This window comes from Phodopus roborovskii, unplaced genomic scaffold, assembly GCF_943737965.1.
Source record: "Phodopus roborovskii unplaced genomic scaffold, PHOROB, whole genome shotgun sequence".
NCBI classification, from domain to species: domain Eukaryota; kingdom Metazoa; phylum Chordata; class Mammalia; order Rodentia; family Cricetidae; genus Phodopus; species Phodopus roborovskii.
In genome coordinates this window covers 292,401-313,014 of record NW_026125264.1, presented here as the reverse complement: position 1 = coordinate 313,014, position 20,614 = coordinate 292,401, and the positions used below count along the sequence as shown (strand labels likewise).

The window sequence follows — 20,614 nt, the reverse complement described above, 5'->3', positions numbered from 1 at the left end:
TCCCATTCAGCCTTTGCACCGACAAACCTGTTAAAAAAAAAAAATGACTCTCTAATAGCTTAAAGGAGTTTAACTTAGCAACTGAATAGGAAGCCTTAGGCCAAATCCAGGATCTCCTGTCACCAACTCAACTATCTTAGGAAATCTACTACCTTTCTGTCTTAGGCTAAAATCACTACTTGATCTGAAACCATAGCATGATCTATAAGGCCACCGTAGTTATTACATACTCGTTCTTCACCATTCTAACTAGTTTCAGCAAGACCTTTAAGATGACCTCCCCAGGTGACCCTGCTCTTTAAGTAGCGGCTGTCCCCTTCCAGGAAACACACTTTGGGTCACCGCCCCCAAACAGCCGGGGCCCTCCTTTTAAAGACAACTCCTTAAGTTGATGGAGGTTTTCTCCTTTCCTACCACTTCCACTTTGTACCTTTTGCTGTCCTGCTCCTACATCCAACCCATGCCTGCCACCCTTTCTTTCCTCGTCAAGATCTTCCCTTTTCCTGTTGCTGCCTCCGACGGGACTAGAGGCTCCTCAGGGCTCACAGGTCCCGAGACCCTTGGGAGTCATAAAGACAGGCCATTCCGCGCCAGGACCCTTCCAGTCTGATACCCGCGTTCGCAACCCCCATTTCTAAGCAATCACCTCTTGTGCACGCAAAGAACTACTCCAGCCCTGACAGCCAGGACTTGGCCCCCGAGCTGCCTCCCCTACCCCTGGGTGTTACTCCGGGGTTTGGAACACTGCGCACGGCCTAACCCAACTCCACGGCCCGCCACCCCCTCAGCCCACCAACCCCAAAGCGGGTCCCGTCCGCTCCTGGGGTCTTTACTCCGCGGCCCCAGCCCCGACCTCACGCCCCGCGGTAGCCGGCTCCTGGGCCGCAGCGCCACCCCGCGCAACCCCCGGCCGCCTTGCACTCCCGCAGAGACCCGACCCCGCACCCTCCCCACCGCCGCCCCGCCGCTCCCGCCCGCGCCCCGCCCGCAGGCCCCGGGCCCGCTCCCCAACATGGCGACGGGGACACGAGAGCGGCGGCGGGTGGGGCGGCTGCGGGCCCGGGCCGCACTCGGGCCGAGCTGCACGGCCGCCCGGCGCCATCTTCGCGCGCCAGGCCCGGGCGGCGCCTCCTCCCCACGAAGCCAGCCGGGCCGGGCCCGGGACGCTCGGCAGGCCCACCCCTTACGGGCCAGCGTCGCCGTCGCCTCACCTGAGCGCGGCCCCGGCCCTCCCGGGCGGGCCTCGCAGCGCCGGCCCGGGCCGTGCGTGCCCGGCGCCCTCGGCGCGTCCGTCCGCCGGTCCTCGCGTGCGCCCGTCCGTCCGGCCGTCGGCGCCCGGCCGCCCGCAGCCCGACCCGGCAGGGCCTCAGGGAGCCGGTGGGGAGGGGGGGGATGGGCCGGACCGGGCCGGGGAGGGAGGGGGAGGGAAGGAGAGAGGGAGGGAGCGCGGCGGGGACGGGGCGGGCCCGAGGGGCGGGGCCCTGTCCACGTGACCAGGCGTCCCCTGGCGCGCAAGGTGGAGCGCGCGAGCTAGCGAGCCAGCGAGCGAGCAAGTGAGCTGCGGAGCTGGGTCCGGTCTTAGTCCGGTTTCATGTTCGGCGCTGCCCCAGCGGTTGGATATGTATGCTGCGTGACGCTCCATGCCTCAGTTTGCTCATCCCAACTATTGGGATGAGAGTATTTCCTTACGCAGAGGAAATGAGGGAAAGAAAGGCTTGGGAAGCGTCTATAACTGACGGTAAAGATAACCTTTATTCTCCTATCACTTTTTCCCTACTCCGGTCCCACCACCCTAGCAAACTCAGTAGGCGCTCACAAAATAAAATTGTTGAGTGAACAAGTGTAGGCGGGCCTCTGGCTTCCTCTCTTCCCAAAGCAGGGAAGCGTTCTTAGCACTGGGCTGAGCCCAGATTCACTTAAATCAGTTCTCACCCCTTAGCTTCATGATTTTCTTTACCTTTCTGCATCTCAGCTTCTTCTTCTGTAAGGGACGGCTGGGGCAGGTGGATTCTTAACGACTCAGTTATATTGTCTCATCTAAGAGAGGAGTCTGGAACTCTTTCCACAGATAGTTGTTGAGTACACACTGTGAACTTAGACTGGTGTGGGAACCACCCTTACTACCACAGTCAGCGTGCCCCACTAATATTTTTCTTGCTAGTAATATCCCTCAGTCAGAATTCTGAGCGTGCCACTCTCTTTCTAGGGGTGTGTGTGTGTGTGTGTGTGTGTGTGTGATAAAAACGGCAGAGTAAGAACTATTTAAGGGGAGAAGGAATGGAGGAGTAAGGGTAATGTGAAGTGAATATAAACGTGGTATGCATGTACGAAAATCTCATGATGAAACCTATTAATAATTATTTTAAAGATCTACTTATTTTTATGTGGGAGAGTGTTGCCTGTATGTAGCATATATGTCCGTATGTTCACCACATGTGTATGTATGTGTGCCACACACATGTGCCTGGTGCCGGTGGAGGTCAGAAGAGGTGTTGGGTCCCCTGGAACTGGAATTACAGAGAGCTGTCATGTGGGTGCTGGGAATCCTTGGGTCCTCTGGAAGGGTGGTGAGTGCTCTTAACTACTGAGTCATCTCTTCAGTCCCTAAAATCATTTCCTTTCATTAAAATCCCAGGCAGGCAAGATGGATTAATGGATAAATGCACTTGTTTACCAAGCCTGACAACCTGAGTTCCCTCAGAAGCCATCATGATGGAAGGAAAGAAATAACCCCCACAAGTTGTCTTCTGGTCTCTGAGCCTACACACTTGTGTACATGCATTCACACACATTAAATTTTTAGAAATATTTTATTTAGTATATGAGTGTTTTGCCAGCATGTATGTTTGTGTGTACCATGTGCATACCTGGTGCCTGCCTGTGGAGGCTGTAAGAGGGCATTGGATCCCTTGGAACAGCAGTTATAGATGTTTGTAAGCCACCGTGTGGGTGCTGAGAACTTAGCCACTGAACTATCTAATGCCATACAGCCATTTTTTATTGTTCTATGTAATTTATTTTATGTATTTCTTTCTTATTTAACCTTTTTCATTTTATATACCAACCCCAGTTCCCTCTCCCTCCTCTTCCCCCACTCCCCCCCCCTTCCCCCTTCCCACTCCCACTGCCCACCCATCCCTCAGATGGGGATAAGGCCTCCTTTGGGAAAGTCAGCAAAGTCTGGCATACCGAATTGAGGCAGGACCTAGCCCCTTGCCACTGCATCAAGGTTGAGCAAGGTATCCTACAATAGGGAATGGGTTCCAAAAAGCCTGTTCATCGTCCTGGGATAAGTCCTAGCCCCACTGCCAGGGGTCTCACAAATAGATGAAGCCACACAACAGTCACCCATATTCAGAGGACCCAGTTTGGTCCCATGCAGGTTCCCCAGTCAGTCCAGAGTCTGTGAGTTCCCACTAGCTCAGGTCAGCTGTCTCTGTGATTTTCCCCATCATGATCTTGAAAACCGTTCCCCTCCCCTTGCTCATATGATTCCTCCTTCTCTTCAACTAAGCTCCAGAAGCTCAGACCAATGCTTGGCTCATATAGCCATTTTTTTAATGTAATTAAAATTTTTAAACCCATTCAATGTCTCTTCATTTCTCTTAAGCTAAAGGACAAACAAACCTCTCCCTGATAGTCATTGCATCACCAGATTTATTTTGGGGTCCTCTTTCCTTCTCTCTGGCTCCCTGCTGAACCCACTGCCTAAGATTCTCTCCCACATAGAGAACTTTCAGGCCCCAAGTCAAACATGGCTACCTCACAGACGTGATCTCTCCTTGCAAAGATTCTCTTGGCAGCATGGACTTATCAACTGACTGCACTACATTGTTTATTACATTTGCCACTAGGCTGCTGTTTCCTCTGTAAATAGCACAATGTCTGGTATAGAGTAGGTACCGAGTGAGTATTTATGTGGATCCTGTGTCATTCCATGTACTTTCTCAAGACTTTAAAAAGATGGAGAGCCACAGAAGCCACAAGGGTCTCACTTATGTAGTCCTGTCTGGCCTTGAACTCACAAGTACACGTGCCTCTGCCGCCTCAATGCTGGGATTAAAAAGCATGTACAATGACTCCTCAAGCCTTTTTTTTTTAATAGCTTTTTATTATGGTATATTAACCATACAACATAATGAAAATGTCATATTCGTGTATATTATACTTGGGTCCTATTTACTCTATGTTATTCTCTCTTGTACATCCTCCTTCCTCTCCCTGGCCTCCTTTGTCTTCTCAGATAGTCCAGTTTCTACTTTTGTGTCCATTTTTTAACATCTAAATTCTACATGTGAGAGAAAACTTCCAATATTTGTCTTTTCTGAGTCTGGCTTATTTTACTTAACAAAATGATCTCTAGTTGCAATCATTTTCCACCAAATGACATGGTTTCATCCTCTCATTTTTATCTTTGAATTCATTTTAACTTTACATGCATGAATCTAGGGAGAGGATGCATGTGTGTCTGTGTGTGTGTGTGTGTCTGTGTGTGTGTGTGTGTTACAGGGAGGGTGCCCAAAGAATCTAGAAGAGGGCTTCAAGTTCCCTAGGAGCAGTTGAGCTCAGGTTTTCTGAAAGAGAAGCTAGTACTTTTAACTGCTGTGTCATGTCTCCATCCCCTATTTTTACTTTTACTTTTTGAAACAGGACATTTATATATCCCTGGCTAGCCTAGAACTTAGTGCCCCCAAATTCACAGAGATCTGGCTGCTTCTGCCTCTCAAGGACTGGGATTAAAAGTACATTTCTGTATTCAGTTGATTTCATTCTTTTTATGACTAAATAATACTTAATCATGTATGTGCAAGAACTTGGGGTTCTAGGCTGGTTACATAGCTTGGCCATTGTGAATAACACCACAGTGAACACGAGTGTGTGGGCATCTCTGTTGTATATTAACTTCTACTCTTTTTTCTTAACTTATTAATTTATTTTTCACTTTCCAATCCCAGTTCTTCCTCCCTCTTCTCCTCCCACTTTCCCACTCTCCCCCACCTCCCATCTGCTTCTCAGAGAGGGTAAGTTCTCCCCTAGGAAGTCTACTTAGTCTGTCCCTTCATCTCCTTGAGACAGGATCAAGCTGTGCCTAGGCTGAGAAATGTAATGGACTCCACAAAGTCAGTTTGTGCATTAGAGTTAGATCTTGGACCCACTGCCAGTGGCCTCATCTATTGTCCCAATTGTCAGCTATATTAAGGGAGTCTAGTTCGGTCTTGTGCAGGTTCCCCATTTGTCAGACCAGAGTCAATGGTCTCTCACTATCTTAGGCCAGCTAATTTTGTGGGTTTCCCCATCATGGTCTTGACTCATTTGTTCATATTTTTGTTCTTCCCTCACTTCGATTGTACTCCAGGAGCTTGGCCCATTGTTTAGTTGTGGATTTCTGCATCTGCTTCCATCTGTTTCTGCGAAAGGTTCCAGCTTATCTGGGGTTGTGGATTGTAGGCTGGGTATCTTTTGCTTTATGTCTGGTATCTACTTGGGAGTGAACATACTGTATGTCTTTCTGAGTCTGGGTTACCTCACTCAGGGTGTTTTTGTTTGTTTGTTTTTTCTAGTTCTGTCCATTTACCTACAAATTTCAGAATGTCATTGTTTCTTACTGCTGAGTAGTACTCCATTATGTAAATATGCCACATTTTCTTTATCCATTCTTCTATTGAGGGGCATCCAGGTTATTGGCAATTTCTGGCTATTATGAATAATGTTGCTGTGAATATAGTTGAGGAAATGTCCTTGTGGTGTAAATGTGCCTCCTTTGGGTATATGCCCCAAAGTGGTATTGCATGGTCTTGAAATGGGTTGGTCCCTAATTTTCTGAGAAATTGCCATACTGATTTCCATAGTGGCTGTACAAGTTTGCACCCCCACCAGCAATAGAGGAGTGTTCCCCTTACTCCACATACTCTCCAGCATAAACTGTCATCAGTGTTTTTGATGTTAACCATTCTGGTAGATATAAGATGGTATCTCAAAGTTGTTTTGATTTGCATTTCCCTGATGACTAAGAATGTTAAGCATTTCCTTAAGTGTCTTTCCGCTATTTGAGATTGTTCTGTTGAGAATTATGTTTAGATCTGTACCCCATTTTTTAATTAAATTATTTGGTAGTTTGATGTCCTTTCTTAAGTTTTTTGTATATTTTAGTGATCAGCCTTCTATCAGATGTGGGGTTGGTGAAGATCTTTTCCCATTCTGTAAGCAGCCAAATTGTCTTGTTGACCATGTACTTTTTAACAGAAGCTTCTCAGTTTCAAGATGTTCCATTTATTAATTGTTGCTCTCAGTGTCTATGCTATTGGTGTTCTATTTAGGAAGTGGTCTCCTGTGCCTATCTGTTCAAGTGTATTTCCCACTCTCTCTTCTATGAGGTTTAGTGTGGGTGGATTTATATTGAGGTCTCTGATCTATTTGGACTTGAGTTTTGTGCATGGTGATACATGTGGATGTGTTTGCATTTTTCTACATGTTGACATCTAGTTATACCAGAACCATCTGTTGAATATACTTTTTTTCATTTTATATTTTTAGTTTCTTTGTCAAAAATTATGTGTTCATAGGTGTGTGGGTTGATATCAGGGTCTTCGATTCCATTCCATTGATCCATCTGTCTGTTTTTATGCTAATACCAAGCTGTTTTCATTACTATAGCTCTATGGTCGAGCTTGAAGAAAGGGATGGTGATCCTCCAGATTATCCTTTATTGTACAGGGTTGTTTTGGCTGTCCTGGGTTTTTTGGTTTTCCATATGAAGTTGAGTATTGTTCTTTCCTGGTCTGTGAAGAACTTCTGGGATTTTGATGGGGATTGCATTGAATCTGTAGTTAACGTCAACTCTTTTAGGTAGGTTTACACAAGAATCGTATAGCTGGATCATATAGCAGACCTTATGTTACTTGTTTGAGGAACATTTACACTAATTTCCCTGGTGGCTGGATTGATTTATGTTTTCATTATATAAAAAGTTATAATTTATATACAGTGAAATGAAAAACAACTTATACATGTACCTTTTTTGTTTTTGTTTTTTGTTTTGTTTTGTTTTTCTAGACAGGGTTTCTGTTTCTCTGTGGCTTTGGAACCTGTCCTGGAATTAGCTCTTGTAGACCAGACTGGTCTCGAACTCACAGCGATCCTCCTGCCTCTGCCTCTGGAGTGCTGGGATTAAAGGCATGTGCCACCACCACCTGGGATACCTAACCTTTTTGTAGTGCTGGAAACTTGAATTCAGGACCTTGCACATGCTAGACAAATGATCTCCCACTAAGCTATATCCCTGCTGCACCTAGTAAGTCTTTTACTTATATTCCTGTGGTATCACCCCTCAAATCAAGTTGTAGATCAGTTAACCCAGGAAATTCCCTTTTGTTTCATTTCAGTGAATATCCTAATTACCCTAATATCTAGCATCATAAACTTATTTTGTCAAATTTTGAATTTCTTATAAACAGACTATATGATATTTATTCTTTTGTATTGACCTAGAAATTTGGTCCAGCAAAAGAATCACTTTTGTGTATGCTACAATGAATGAATGCTTGGTTAATCAATCTGCAGAGTGAAATGAAAATGACTGATTACTTCATCCTGCAGAGATGGGGTTCTGACAACAACCAGCCACCAGCAGTTAGAAATGGCATCATCCACACATCTACCAGTTCCACAAAAACTTTCAGAGGTGTGAAAACTCTAAAAGATTCCAGAAACTCAGTAATATCAAGAATCACATTTTTCAAGCTGAAAAATGGGTAAAAGACTTGAGCATAGACATGCCTCCAAAGAAAATGTACAAATGGCTAGTAAGCACATGAAAACGATTAACTTCAGGTATGACCAGTAAAATACAAATCAAAATCACAATGATGGATCTAGGTAAACAACTCATGGGAAATGCAAACATAGGACTTAAGTTAACTTCCCAGCACCCATGTAAAAAGCCCAGAGTGATGGTCTGTTCTGTAAGCCTAGGGCTGGGGAGGCAGAAAGACAGTTCTCTGGGGCTTCATGTCTAGGTAGTTTTGCAGAGTAGGATCCAGGTTCAGCATGAAACTGTCTTTTAAAGAAAGAAAAAAGAAAAGATAGAGAATGATAGAGGAAGAAACCCAACTTCTACGCTACACACACCACCCACACTACCCCCAGATGCGCGAACACACATGCACAAACGAGTGCACAAGTGCACAGCCACAATCTCAGTGAGAAACTGGCTGGGGATGCAGCTCACTTGGGAGAGTGCTTGCCTAGTATTCATGAAGGAAGATCTGGGACTGATTCCAGCACAGCAAACAGCTGTAATCCCAGCCCTCAGGAGTCTGGAGTCAGCCTGTGCTATGTGAGACACTATCTCAAAAGGGCAGGGGGTGGGGGCAGAAAACAAGGACAGGGACAATTCTTATGTATTACTAGTGGGACTCTAACTATGGGAAACAGCCTGATCATTCCTCAAGTTAAACTTGGGATTATTACGTGAGCCAGCACTTCCATGCAATTTAAGATATTTATCCAAAAGAAGTAAATAAGCAGACTTGTAAAAATCTCTGTATACCCCTGCTCGCAGTTGTTCAGACAAGCAGTGGAAGCATTTCACTTGCCCATCAACAGATGGAGGATGAGCAGAGTGTGGTCTATAGTTTGAATATTATTCAGCCTTGAAAAGTAAGAGACTAGGAGGATAATATGTGCTTGACATGAACAAAGCCCTCAATTCAGTTTCCAGGACCAAAAAGAAGAGAAAAAAGACATTTGGGTACATCCTACAGTGTACCTGAACCTTGACATTATACAAAGTAAAATAAGCATAAAAGAACAACTATTGTATGGTTCCTCTTATGTGAGTTACTCAGTCAATTCATAAACACAGAAAGCAGAATAATGGTTTCAAGAAGCTAGAGGAAGGGGGAATCTAGGAGCCTTTTGTGAGTACAGGGCTTCAGATACTGAAGAATGATGATGTGGATGATTTAACAACATTGGATGTACTTAATGCCATTAAGCGGTACACTTAGAGTGGTTTCAATGGTATATTTCACACACACACACACACACACACACACACACACACACACACACAGAGGGAGAGAGAGAGAGAGAGAGAGAGAGAGAGAATCTGAGCTATCATCAACACTTTTAAGTTAGGATCTCGTGGGTGGTAGTGGCACATACCTTTAATCCCAGCACTCAGGAGGCAGAGGTAGGTTGGATCTCTGTGAATTCAAGGCCTGCTTGGTCTACAGAGTGAGTTCCAGGACAGCCAGGGTTGTAACATAGAGAAACCCTGTCTTAAAAAACAAACAAGAAGACAGGGTGGCACTGTGTAGCCCTAGCTGTCCTGGAACTCACAGAACACAGAACATTTGTCTGTCTCTGCCTCCCAAGTGCTGGGATAAAAGGTGTTCTGTAAACAAAGGACATTCCTTAATATTGATTACAAATGCTTGGTCGATAGCTTAGGCTTGCTACTAACTAGCGCTTACATTTTAAGTTAACCCATATTCCTTATTTATGCTTTGCCATATGGCAGTACCTTTATTAGCATGGCACCTTCATCTCCTGTTTCTTCTGCTTCTGCTGATGAACCCTCTGACTCCTCCCTCCCTCATCCCATCATTATTAATTTGGCTCTCCCACCTAACTGTATCCTGTTCAGCTATTGGCCAGTCAGCTCGTTTATTAAACCAATCACATCGACATATATTCACACAGTGTAAAGGGATATTCCACAGCAGTGTTCACCACCATGCCTGGCACCAACACACTCTTTAATGTTGTATTGTTATTATTACAATTATATGTATATTGTGTGGTGCAGGGAGTGCAGTGCTCATGGAGGCCAAAAGAAGGCATCAAAGTTGCAGCTACAGGTGGTTATGTGGGTGCTAGGAATCTAATTCTGGCCTCTGAAGAATAATGTACATTCCTAACTGCTGAGCCATCTTTCATACCTTCCATAAAAACAAACAAACAAAACAACAAAAAGCCTACTAATTACATTTTAAAACTTCACTTTGAAATTTTTATTTTGTGTGGCTGGAGACATGACTCAGCAGTTAAGAACACTGCTCTTCCAGAGGACCCTGGTTGAATTCCTAGCACCCATATGATGGATCACAACTGACTGTAACTACAGTTTCAGGGGACCCAACATCCTTAAACAGGCAAAGCAGCAGTGCACATAAAAATAAATAAATATTTAAAAATTATTTTGTATGTATGCTTGTATGTGTGTGGTCATGCTTGTGCAAAAGTATGTTTGAGGCCAGGTGTTGGCACATGCCTTTAATCCCAGCACTTGGGAGGCAGAGGCAGGCGGATCTCTGTAAATTTGAGGCCAGCATGGTCCACAGAGCTAGTTCGAAAACAGCTAGGGCTGTTACACAGAGAAACCCTGTCTCAAAAAAACAAACAAAAGTGTGTGAGTGGAGATCAGTTTGTGGAGTTAAGTTCTCTGCTTCCACCATGTAGGTCCAGAGAACAAACTCAGGTTGCCAGGCTTGGTGGCAGGTGCCTGTATACCAGTCCTGAGAGGTCTTAATAATAAAAGCCTGGAGTCAGATATAGGGGTAAAAGCTGAACGATAAGAGAAATGAAGGAACATGCCACAGCCACACCTTACCTCACCAACTTTCCAACTGAAAAGAGGGTTCGTGTTTCTTCCCGACTATAATCCTTTCTCCTCTCAGTCATCTCACTTCCTGTCTCCACCCAGCAATCTCAATTCCTGTCTGTCTGTTAGCTAGTGGTGAGCTCCACCTTCTGATATTTAGACGCATTTTATTTGCAAACAAGATATCACTCTCACCAGCCCCTAGTTTTTTGTTTTTGTTTTCAGAGTCTCATGTAGCTCAGGCTGGCCTCAAAGTTGCTATGTAACTGAGGATGACCTTGAGATTCTGAACCTCCTGCATCTACCTAGTGAGTACTGGGATCACAGGCACGAGCCACCATGCCTGGTTTTGATCATCTCATTTTTATTTTGTTGTTCATCTCCTTAAACTAAAGTTCATGGGTTTTCAAGGATGTCCAAGGATGCAGGGAGTAGAGGAGATAGGGAGCCACTTCATCATCTGTGTAGGCAGCAGGATTATAAGCCAAATAAATACTTCTTGCCCATGGGAAGGCAGCATAGAACAAAGAAGGCCATGAGCTGGCTGGTGATTATCCAGGAGGATGGTTACAGGGTCAGAACTAAAGCCAAAGCACCCAAGGCAGATTCTAGCTATGCTACTTACTAGCTGTGTGGTATCAGGCAGATCTTCCTCCTGTACAGGTGAGGAAACTAGAACCAAAAGGGATAAGTGATGTGTCTTTCAGGGTCTAGAGCATTTTCTCTTTTATCCTGTTTGTATGTGGTGTATGTGTGTGTACATGTATGCGAAGGCTAGAGATTAAGGAAGGGTGTTCTCTCAAGTGCTGTCTACCTTGTGTGTTACATATGAGAGTGCGGATGCGGAAGCCAGAGGGACAACTTTCCAAAGTCATCATCTCCTTACCCTTTCAGTTCCAGGTACCTAACTCAGGTTGTCGGCCCTGAGACAAGTGCTTTTACCCATCTTACCAGCCCTGTTGGCCTTATTTATGGGAGGCCTCTCACTGAACCTGCAACTCACTGATTTAACCAGAGATCCATTTGTTTCTGCCTCCATTGTGCCAGAATTACAAATGCTTGCCACCTGGCTCAGTTTTTAAAGTGGATGCTAGTATCCATACTCAGTTCTTCATGCTTGCGTCACAAGACATGGCTCTTGTTTTATGTCCCTAATAGACTGTAAGCTTCCTGAGGAAGCTAATTAACCTTAAAAAAAAAAAAGATTTATTTATTTATTATGTATACAACATTCTGCCTGCATGTGTCCCTGCAGGCCAGAAGAAGACACCAAATCTCACTATAAACGGTTGTGAGCCACTATGTGGTTGCTGGGAATCGAACTCAGGACCTCTGGAAGAATAGTCAGTGCTCTTAACCTCTGAGCCCCGCTAATTAATCTTTTAATATTTCAGTTGCTTCATCGGTAAGATGCAGATATCAAGGGTTCCTACAGTTGTTGAGAGATTTAAATTGTTCAACCTGTTTAAATGTTCTGAAGCATGTTTAGCACAAATGCTATCACTAACTAGCAACAGATTTGGTGAGGCTTTGAGAGAAGCTGTTTCACAGAACATTTTAAACAAGAATTATCCTATACCACCCAGGATTATTCTGTATTATGACTCAGGACAAAGAAAAAGCAAATCAAGGAACTGGAGATGTGGACCAATGGTTAAGAGTGTGACTGTCACTGGGTGGTGGTGGTGGCACTTGCCTTTAATCCCAGCAGATGCAGGTGGATCTTTGAGTCAATGCTAGTCTGGTCTATAGAGCAAGTTCCAGCCAGCATTACACAAAGAAACCCTGTCTTGAAAAACAAACAAACAAATGAGCATGACTATTCTTGCACAGGACTCATGTTCATTTCCTAGGACTCTGTCAGGTGGCTTACACGGTCTGTAACAATACTTCTGGCTTTCACAGGCTCATGGGCCCACCCTCACACCTGTAAACACATACTTAAAATAAAAATAAAAGCCTGAAAAAAGAAAAAGCAAATCAGTTGCTATTTGACATAAATAATTTCACTAGCATGTACTGAATTCCTACTTTCCTGTATGTATCAAATGGACTTAAGATTTGAAGTGATGAGATTGTTAGTGAATATCAAACATGGAGATGTTGAACTGGTGCCTGATTAGAAGCTTCACCTCTGCTGAGTAGCATTTATGGTGCTGGAAGTTACTCTGCAGGATGCAGGGAAGAAAGAAAATCACCAATCCAGCTATAAACCTACAATGGTGATCTCCCCAAGAGATTTGCTGCTACAATAGAGTCACAAACAATGTGGGAGTAACCAACCACTCTCTGATTGGCTTTAAGGCCAATTCTATGAGACGGAAGCCATGCCTGACTCTGCTTGGATGGTCAAGAACTTGTCTGGATAGGCCACAGACCTAAGGGAAAACTGAATACTATTGTTGTGCTAAAGGAACATAGCAACAAAATGACTCCTAATGTGGGGCTGGAGAGATGGCTCAGCGGTTAAGAGCACTGGTTGCTCTCTCTTCCAGAGGTCCTGAGCTCAATTCCCAGCAACCACATGGAGGCTCACAACCATCAATAGTGGGTCTGATCTCCTCTCTGATACCCTCTTCTGTCATGCAGGCATACATGCAAATTACATAAAACCCATGAATAAATAAGTCTTTTAAACTATGACTCCTATGACATTCTTATATATCCATAGATCAGTGCTTCACTCAGTCATCATCAGAGAAACTTGCAGTAGATGGGAACTTACACAGACCTACAACTTGACAATTTACAGAGAGTGGGAGATATTGGAGCACTCAGTACTAAATGACATGTCTTCATCAAACCCTCACCTTAAGGATGAGAGACCTATTCAGAAGAGGAGAGGGAAAGATTGTAAGAGCCAGAGGTGATAGAGGACGCTAAAGAAGCAGTGTCTCCCTCCCCTCCACCAGATAAAATGGGACTAATGCATATATAAACTCACAGAAACTGGCAGCACACACAGAGCTAGCAAAGATTCAAGCTAGATGGGATCTCAGGATGACATGGGGAAGTAGACACAGGCTCCTATCCCTGACCAAGGAGCTATCTGCAATTGGTACCAGCTTGCAAAGGAAAATTTAGTCTTCTAAAATGGAATCTCACCGGTTATAGTGGCGTATGCCTTTTTAATCCCAGCACTTTGGAGGGAAAGGCAAGTGGATATCTGTGAGTCCAAGGTCAGCCAGAGCTACATAGTGAGACCCTGTTTTAAAACCAAGCAAGCAAATAGACAAAAAAAAAAAAAAAAAAAAAAAAAAAAAATTGAATTTAGGATTTAATTGGGAACTGGTGATGACTGCCACAATAAATCTATACCATGAGTGAAAAAAATAACAAATGGGGTTGGAGCAGCAACATCTCACTGTTTTCAGGGCCCAATATGTTTAGTTGGGTGGGTAGGGACAATCACGTCTAAGTGGTCGCCATTCACGGGACAAACATCGTACTGTGTTAATTCACTGATAGTTGACCAGTAAGTGGCAGTAAGGAGCACCTCCTTAAGGGAAGCTTTACCATGTATAAAATTTATACTATAAATGCTTAACTGGGGCAGGTGGAAGAAAGGGTTAAAAATGGGAGAAACAGAGTGATAACTACATGATTGAAAAAAAAGGAAACTGACCAGGGTCAAGAAGTGACCACCCCTGAAGATAGGTAATCTTAGAATTCAAATATCTGCTTTTTAAATATCCTGAAATTTTAAAATTAAAAAGACTTTGTTTTTATTTCGCATATATGAGTGTTTTCCCTGCATGTATGTATTTGGACTCCACGCGTGCAGTGTCTGTGGAGGCCAAAAGAAGACATCAGATTCCTGGGATTGGAATTACAGATAGTTACAAGACTTAGGGTGGGTGCTGGGAACCAAACCCAGGCCCTGTGCAAGAGCAGTCGGTGATCTAAACCCATGAACAACTCTTCAGTTCCCTGAAAAATTTAAGCTTCAAATAGCAAATGACACAAAGGCATAAACAAGTGTACAAATCATAAATCTGATGAGTTTTCACGAAGTACAACACAGGTCCAATCAGCACCCATATGGAGAAATAAGAAATGGGCCAGGGAGATGGCACAGCAGTAAAGGTGCTTGATACCAAGCCTGGTGACTGAGCTCCGTCTCGGGACCGCATGGTAGAAGGAAAGAACCAACTTCTGCATAGCCCTGGAGCAGGCAGGCATGCACTCATGAGCACACCTGCACGCGCGCACACACGCACGCACGCACGCACGTGCACACACACACTTAGAAAAAGGAGAGGAGAGGACAGGGAGAAAGGGGAGGGGGAAAGGTAGAAAAGGTGTGAGGGGAGAGAGAACATGTATTATGAGTACCTTAAAAGCTCTTTCAAGTTACCTTCTAAAATTACTAGGACTCCCCTTAGAGTAAACAGAATTCTAACTTCTTACTCCACAGATTAGGCTTGACAGGCATTCAGCTTTATATGCTGTAAATGGACTCACACAAAATGTAGTCTTTGCATCTTTGGTTCAGTATATTTTTGAGATTCATCTATATTCTTTCAATATAGCTGTAATTTATTCCATTTTGTTGCAGGGTAGCCTTTCACTATGTAAATATGTTATGGTTTACTGGTTCTGCTGCTGCTGACTGCATTTGAGTTTCTCACTTTAAGGGTAGTTTTGGTTTTGTTGTGTTTTGTTTTTGTTTGAGACAGTGTCTCACTATGTAGTGCTGGCTGGCCTTAAACTCACAGAGATCCACCTGCCTCTGCTTCCTAAGAGCTGGAAGGAATACCTATCCTGCCATTTTGAGGGTAGAATAGCCTAACTGGTATGCATTTTTGAAAAAGTTTTTTGCTCATTTTGTTTTGAAACATCTATGTTGCCCTGGCTGTCCTGGAACTTGCTATGAAGACCAGACTGGCCTCAAATTTACAGAAACCCACCTGCCTCTGCCTCCCGAGTGATGAATTCTGTTTTGTTTTGTTTGGGTCTGTTTTTATTTTATACGTTCTGGTGTTCTGCCTCTGTGTAATGCCCATGTGCATGCAATATCTGTGGAGACCAGAACAGAGCCAAAACTGGAGTTAGAGAAAGGCTGGGAACAAAATTCTGGTCCTTTGCTAGAGCAGCAAGTTCGGGTGATCACTGAGTCATCTCTTCACCTGTTTTGTTAAAGCTTGCTGTTAAAGTGGTTGTTCTAGCCACGGCTGACAACTCAGAACTGAAGTACTTGCTAGTGCTGAATTGTCCATTTCTCCCTTTATTTCTGTATATTTCTGCCTCGTATTTTTAAAACCTTATTCCTTATGTTTGACAGTTTTATAAGTGTATATAATGAATTCTAGTCTTCTTACCCTGTTACCCATTCTCATGCTACATCTTTCTCCCCCTGAAAGCTGTCTTCTTTCCCACAAACCCCCCCCCCACTTGTGTGTCTTTTGTGTGTGACCCGCTGAGTTTAATTAGGGTTGCCTGCATGAGTGTAGGTGGGAGGTTGCTTCATATCTTTAATTTTTTATTTATTATTGTTGTGTGGAAGGCGAGTGTGATACAGGCATATGAGTGTGTAGGTTGTGTGCCCATGCACATGTGCACATAGAGACCAGGGGAAGACGTCGGGGGTCTTCCTCCATGGTTCTTCATTGTCTTTCTCTTTCTCTTCCTCTCTTTCTCTTCCTTCCTTCCTTTTTTCTTTCTTCTTTCTTCCTTCCTTCCTTTCCTCCCTCCCTCTCTTCCTTTCTTCCTTCCCTCCTTCCTTCTTTACTTTCTCCTTCCCTCCCTCTCTTCCTCCTTCCCTGTCTTTCTTTCTTTATGTTTGTTTTTGATACAAGTTCTCACTATGTAGCCCTAGCTGGCCCAGAACTCAGTATGTAGACCAATCTGGCCTCAAACTCACAGAGATCCACTTGCTTCTGCCTGGGATTAAAGGTGTGCACTACCACACCAGGCCTCTACATTTTTTTATATTATATTTACACAAGATACTTTTCCTCATTCTTTATTTTAGACCTGCTTGTGTTTTTGAGTCTGAAGTATGTCTTTTTATAGACATTGAACTGCTGGATCTTATTTTTCTACCCAGTCTGATAAGGTTCCTTTATCAGTTTGTTTACCCATCCACATTTAATGTTACTGTTTTGCAGTGCTGGAGCCCAAACCCAGAACTTCATGCATACTAGACAACAGCCTTACTACAGAACCATATCCTTGGTCTCATTCTCATTTATTTACTGACTTCCTGCATCTTTGAATGATGTAACTGGCCCAGATTATTTTCTTCTTGTTGTGGAAATATCTCTGAATTAATAGAAGAATTTGTAAGAATCAGGCCTATAAAATATATTTAGTGCAATAATGATCATTTAAACCCTCCCTAATATTAAACAAAGGGCTAGAGATTCTCAAATAGCTGACCTCAGTTGATGAGTGCTTCCTAGCATGTATGAAATCCTAAATTTCGTCTCCAGTACCACATAAACAAGGTGGGATGGCACATGACTGTAATCTAAGCACTTGGGGGCCAGAGGCAAGAGGACAGACGTTCAAGATTGTCCTAAACTTCACAGTAAATTTGAGGCCAGCCTGGAACCCTGTCTCAAAAAAAAAAAAAAAAAACAAAAAAAAACCAAAACCAAAACCAAAAAACCAAATTAATAAGCAAGTACTTTTAACTTTGTTATTTGAGGCCTCAGAGAATATTGTAACATTCTTCAAAGTTCCAAGTTTCTTATCTCATTTCATAGTTAGCCAGTTATAGTCTTTAAATATTTATTTATTTATTTATTTATAATTATGCAGTAATCTGCCTGCATGTACCCCTGAACGCCAGAAGGGGGCACCAGATCTCATTATTGATGGTTGTAAACCACCATGTGGTTGCTGGGAGTCCAACTCAGGACCCCTGGAAGAGCAACCAGTGCTCTTAATCAATGAACCATCTGTCCAGGTCCCGTTTTTACTTTTTAAATATAATCTATAAATGTGCAGGAAAAAAGGAATAACATGTGCTAAGTTATTGGCGGTTATTGGTGGAAAGTGAGTTCTTTAAAGGGGTAGATATATATTTCTAAAATGTTTGATGTTTGAGTAATTGTTACATCTGTAACATATGAGGCATACTATAGAGATTATTGTGACAATATTGTATCTTAAGTGTATCATTAGTTCCTTTTGCTTGTTTTGTATTTGGTGGTAGAGGGGATTGAACCCAGGGCATTGTGCCTGCTGGGGAAATACTCTACCACTAAGCCACTGGTGGAAGATGTCATTCTGTAAATATGTTTCTCTTATTTGTTAATGAATAAAGCACTGTTGGTCAATAGCAAAGGAAGATAGGAGGGACCAGAAGACAAGAAGGAAATAGGAAGTAGTAGGGAGTCAACATGGAGAGACTGGGGAGAGTGGACGCCAGCCCGACTCTCGGGTAAGATGAGACCACGTGGAAATACTTAGATTAATAGAAATGGGTTAATAATTAAGATAGAGCTAGCTGATAAGAAACTAGTAACTGGCCAACAGTATTAATATCAAAACAGCATCTCTGTGCCTTATTTGGGGCTGGCGCGGCAGCAGGACAAGACCAGTGGCGGGCGGGAAAACCTTACTCCTTACATATGGCGCCGCAACATGGCTAATAACAACTTCCACTTAAAATTTAACAGAAGCTTAAAAAAAGGTTTTAAACAAAAACAAACAAACAAACAAAAAAACAAAGCCAAAAAAGGCTTCTTGGTAACAGCATTTTTCTCGGTTGGGTTCTGTTTTGCGCGGCTCCTTTAAGGGAGGTTTCCTGACTCAGCATAAGCGGCAAAAAACTGCACGGCTTTAAAAAAGCACTGCTAACAATTTATTGGTGTGTACGAGAGCTGGCAATGGCAATGACCACATCTCCAAGCCAGCAACATGCTGCTGGATGGCAGTGTAGACCAAGACAGTAACCACAGCTCTCAGTGCTGGCGGTTAAATAGCTGCTGCCATCTTGGATAGACCGTGCAGCTAAAACAACTGTGATTTCATTTTAGCAATGAATTTAGCCAGAAAAAGATAAACATTTACAGTAAAGACAGATTCACATTAAGAAACAGCACTAAAGGTTTACTGTGTGTTCTAAAATATATGTAGGCTTGGGAGAGAAAAGGAATTACATGATTTTAAAAATACAGCGAGGAGCTGGGTGTGATGGCACACGCCTTTAATCCCAGCACTTGGGAGACAGAGGCAAGCAGATCTCTGTGATTTCAAAGTAAACCTGGTATGCAGAGTAAATTCCAGGACAGATAAGAGTTACACAGAGAAACCCTGTCTCAAAAAATAAAAAAAATAAAAGTAAAAGAAGCAGAGTAATATAAAAGCCACATAAAAATGTAAAAATCTGGATACTGTATGGTATATTGTCTTTGTATCATTTAACTGCTGAGGAAATAACAACAACTGTTGAAGGAAATGCTGCTGGACCAATCCAATTTATATATTTTAAAAATGCTTTGACTCCAAAATTTAAGTCTAAGGACAAGTTACTGGGAAAAAGGATTTCTATTTTTGTTTCCACAGAAAATTAAAAGCTCTAGATTCCTTCCAGACTAATGTGGTTTGAGCAAGCCAGACCCCCCTGAAACAGAGTACCAGGTGATCCTACATTCAAAACAGCTGGGACATACCAGCCTTGCAGACTACAGCTAGGATTTCTTCATCTTCTTAGGATCCCCATGACAGCACTTCCTACCAGCAGAAATTGTTTGGAAAGAACAACGCCCAAATTCCAAATATTGTTTATAAATGTTTGTTTTCATTTAAATGGGGTTGGTTATGAATGGTTAATGATCACAACCAATATTTTTAAAGGTAAAAAGGGAATTATGGTATAGATATGAATACTTTGTGTTGGAATGGATTTTCATTTATTGATACAATTTAAGGTCAATTTTGTGATATGTATATTTCTCCTCTTGTTTAGGTATTGTGTAGAAATGTAATGTATAATGTAGTACAGATTATAGATAATTACATTTGATAGTCAAAGCTTAGAGTTAAGTTAGTTAGGTTTTTCAAGATACACAGAGATGTATTTGAGATAAATAGGCATTCTTCAAACCTTACAAAGACCTACAAAATATGGCATTTAAAATGGTTTAGGGTTTTTCTTGACAGTGAGACATAAATGCTCCTGGCAACACCACCTACGTCAGAAAGGAATATGGACATTGAAGAAACACATTATGAAGTTTACTTCCAATATGGCAAGACTAGCCATTTGGACAAGATACTGCTCTTGTCTGGACTGTTTGACTTTGTGCTGTATAAACTGGACATGAAGGACCCACAAAAAGTGACTGCTGATTCAAGATGTACATTGCTACAGAGTTCCTGCTTCATAGAAGAGTCTGCCAGACAGTCTTCAGGACACAGAAAAATGACAAACTGCCAATACAAGAAGACAATTTAAAGTTTCCTGCTTTGCTAAGGAATCTTCAATACACACTATGGCCTATGGGTTGAAGATGGAAGATTACAGAAGAACTTCTGGTGACTGACCAGGCAATGAGTTGTCTCTGTCATTTCTAGAGTTTATATTTTATCCTTCTGTGGTCTTTGATGGAGTTGAAGACAAATAGTTATGGTTATAGTTTTCCTTAGTTAGGATTAAAGATAAGTTACATATAGGACTTTAAACTCACAAAGATAGAATAGATAATGAAATATTTTCTTAAATCTTAATGGACTAAATATTGTTAACTGTGATTCTTATTTGATAACTGTTGTGTGATATATTTTGCTTTGTTAAGGTTAAAACCCTTCTTTTTATTTAGACAGAAAAGAGATGATGGGAGATGTCATTCTGTAAATATGTTTCTCTTATTTGTTAATGAATATGTTGGCCAATAGGAAAGCAAGATAGGAGGGACCAGGAGACAAGGAGGAAAGAGGAAGTAGTAGGGGAGTCAACATGGAGAGACTGGGGAGAGCGGACGCCAGCCCTACTCTCGGGTAAGATGAGACCATGTGGAAATACTTAGATTAATAGAAATGGGTTAATTAAGACAG

At 42.8% G+C, this 20,614-nt stretch overlaps 1 protein-coding gene across 6 annotated transcripts in view; it reads right to left on the bottom strand.

Annotated features, from left to right (window-relative positions):
* Nucleotides 1-1,395, bottom strand: part of Ncoa6 (nuclear receptor coactivator 6) — an 81,280-nt gene extending 79,885 nt beyond the window's left edge. For 5 of the 6 annotated variants that reach the window (XM_051192433.1, XM_051192452.1, XM_051192459.1 and 2 more), the window contains exon 1: nucleotides 1,212-1,394. The gene's annotated coding sequence lies outside the window, so the exon portion shown is untranslated. Of the gene's footprint in view, nucleotides 1-1,211 lie in introns of all 6 variants that reach the window. The other variant, XM_051192474.1, reaches the window with a different exon arrangement.
* Between the last annotated feature and the right edge of the window lie 19,219 nt (nucleotides 1,396-20,614).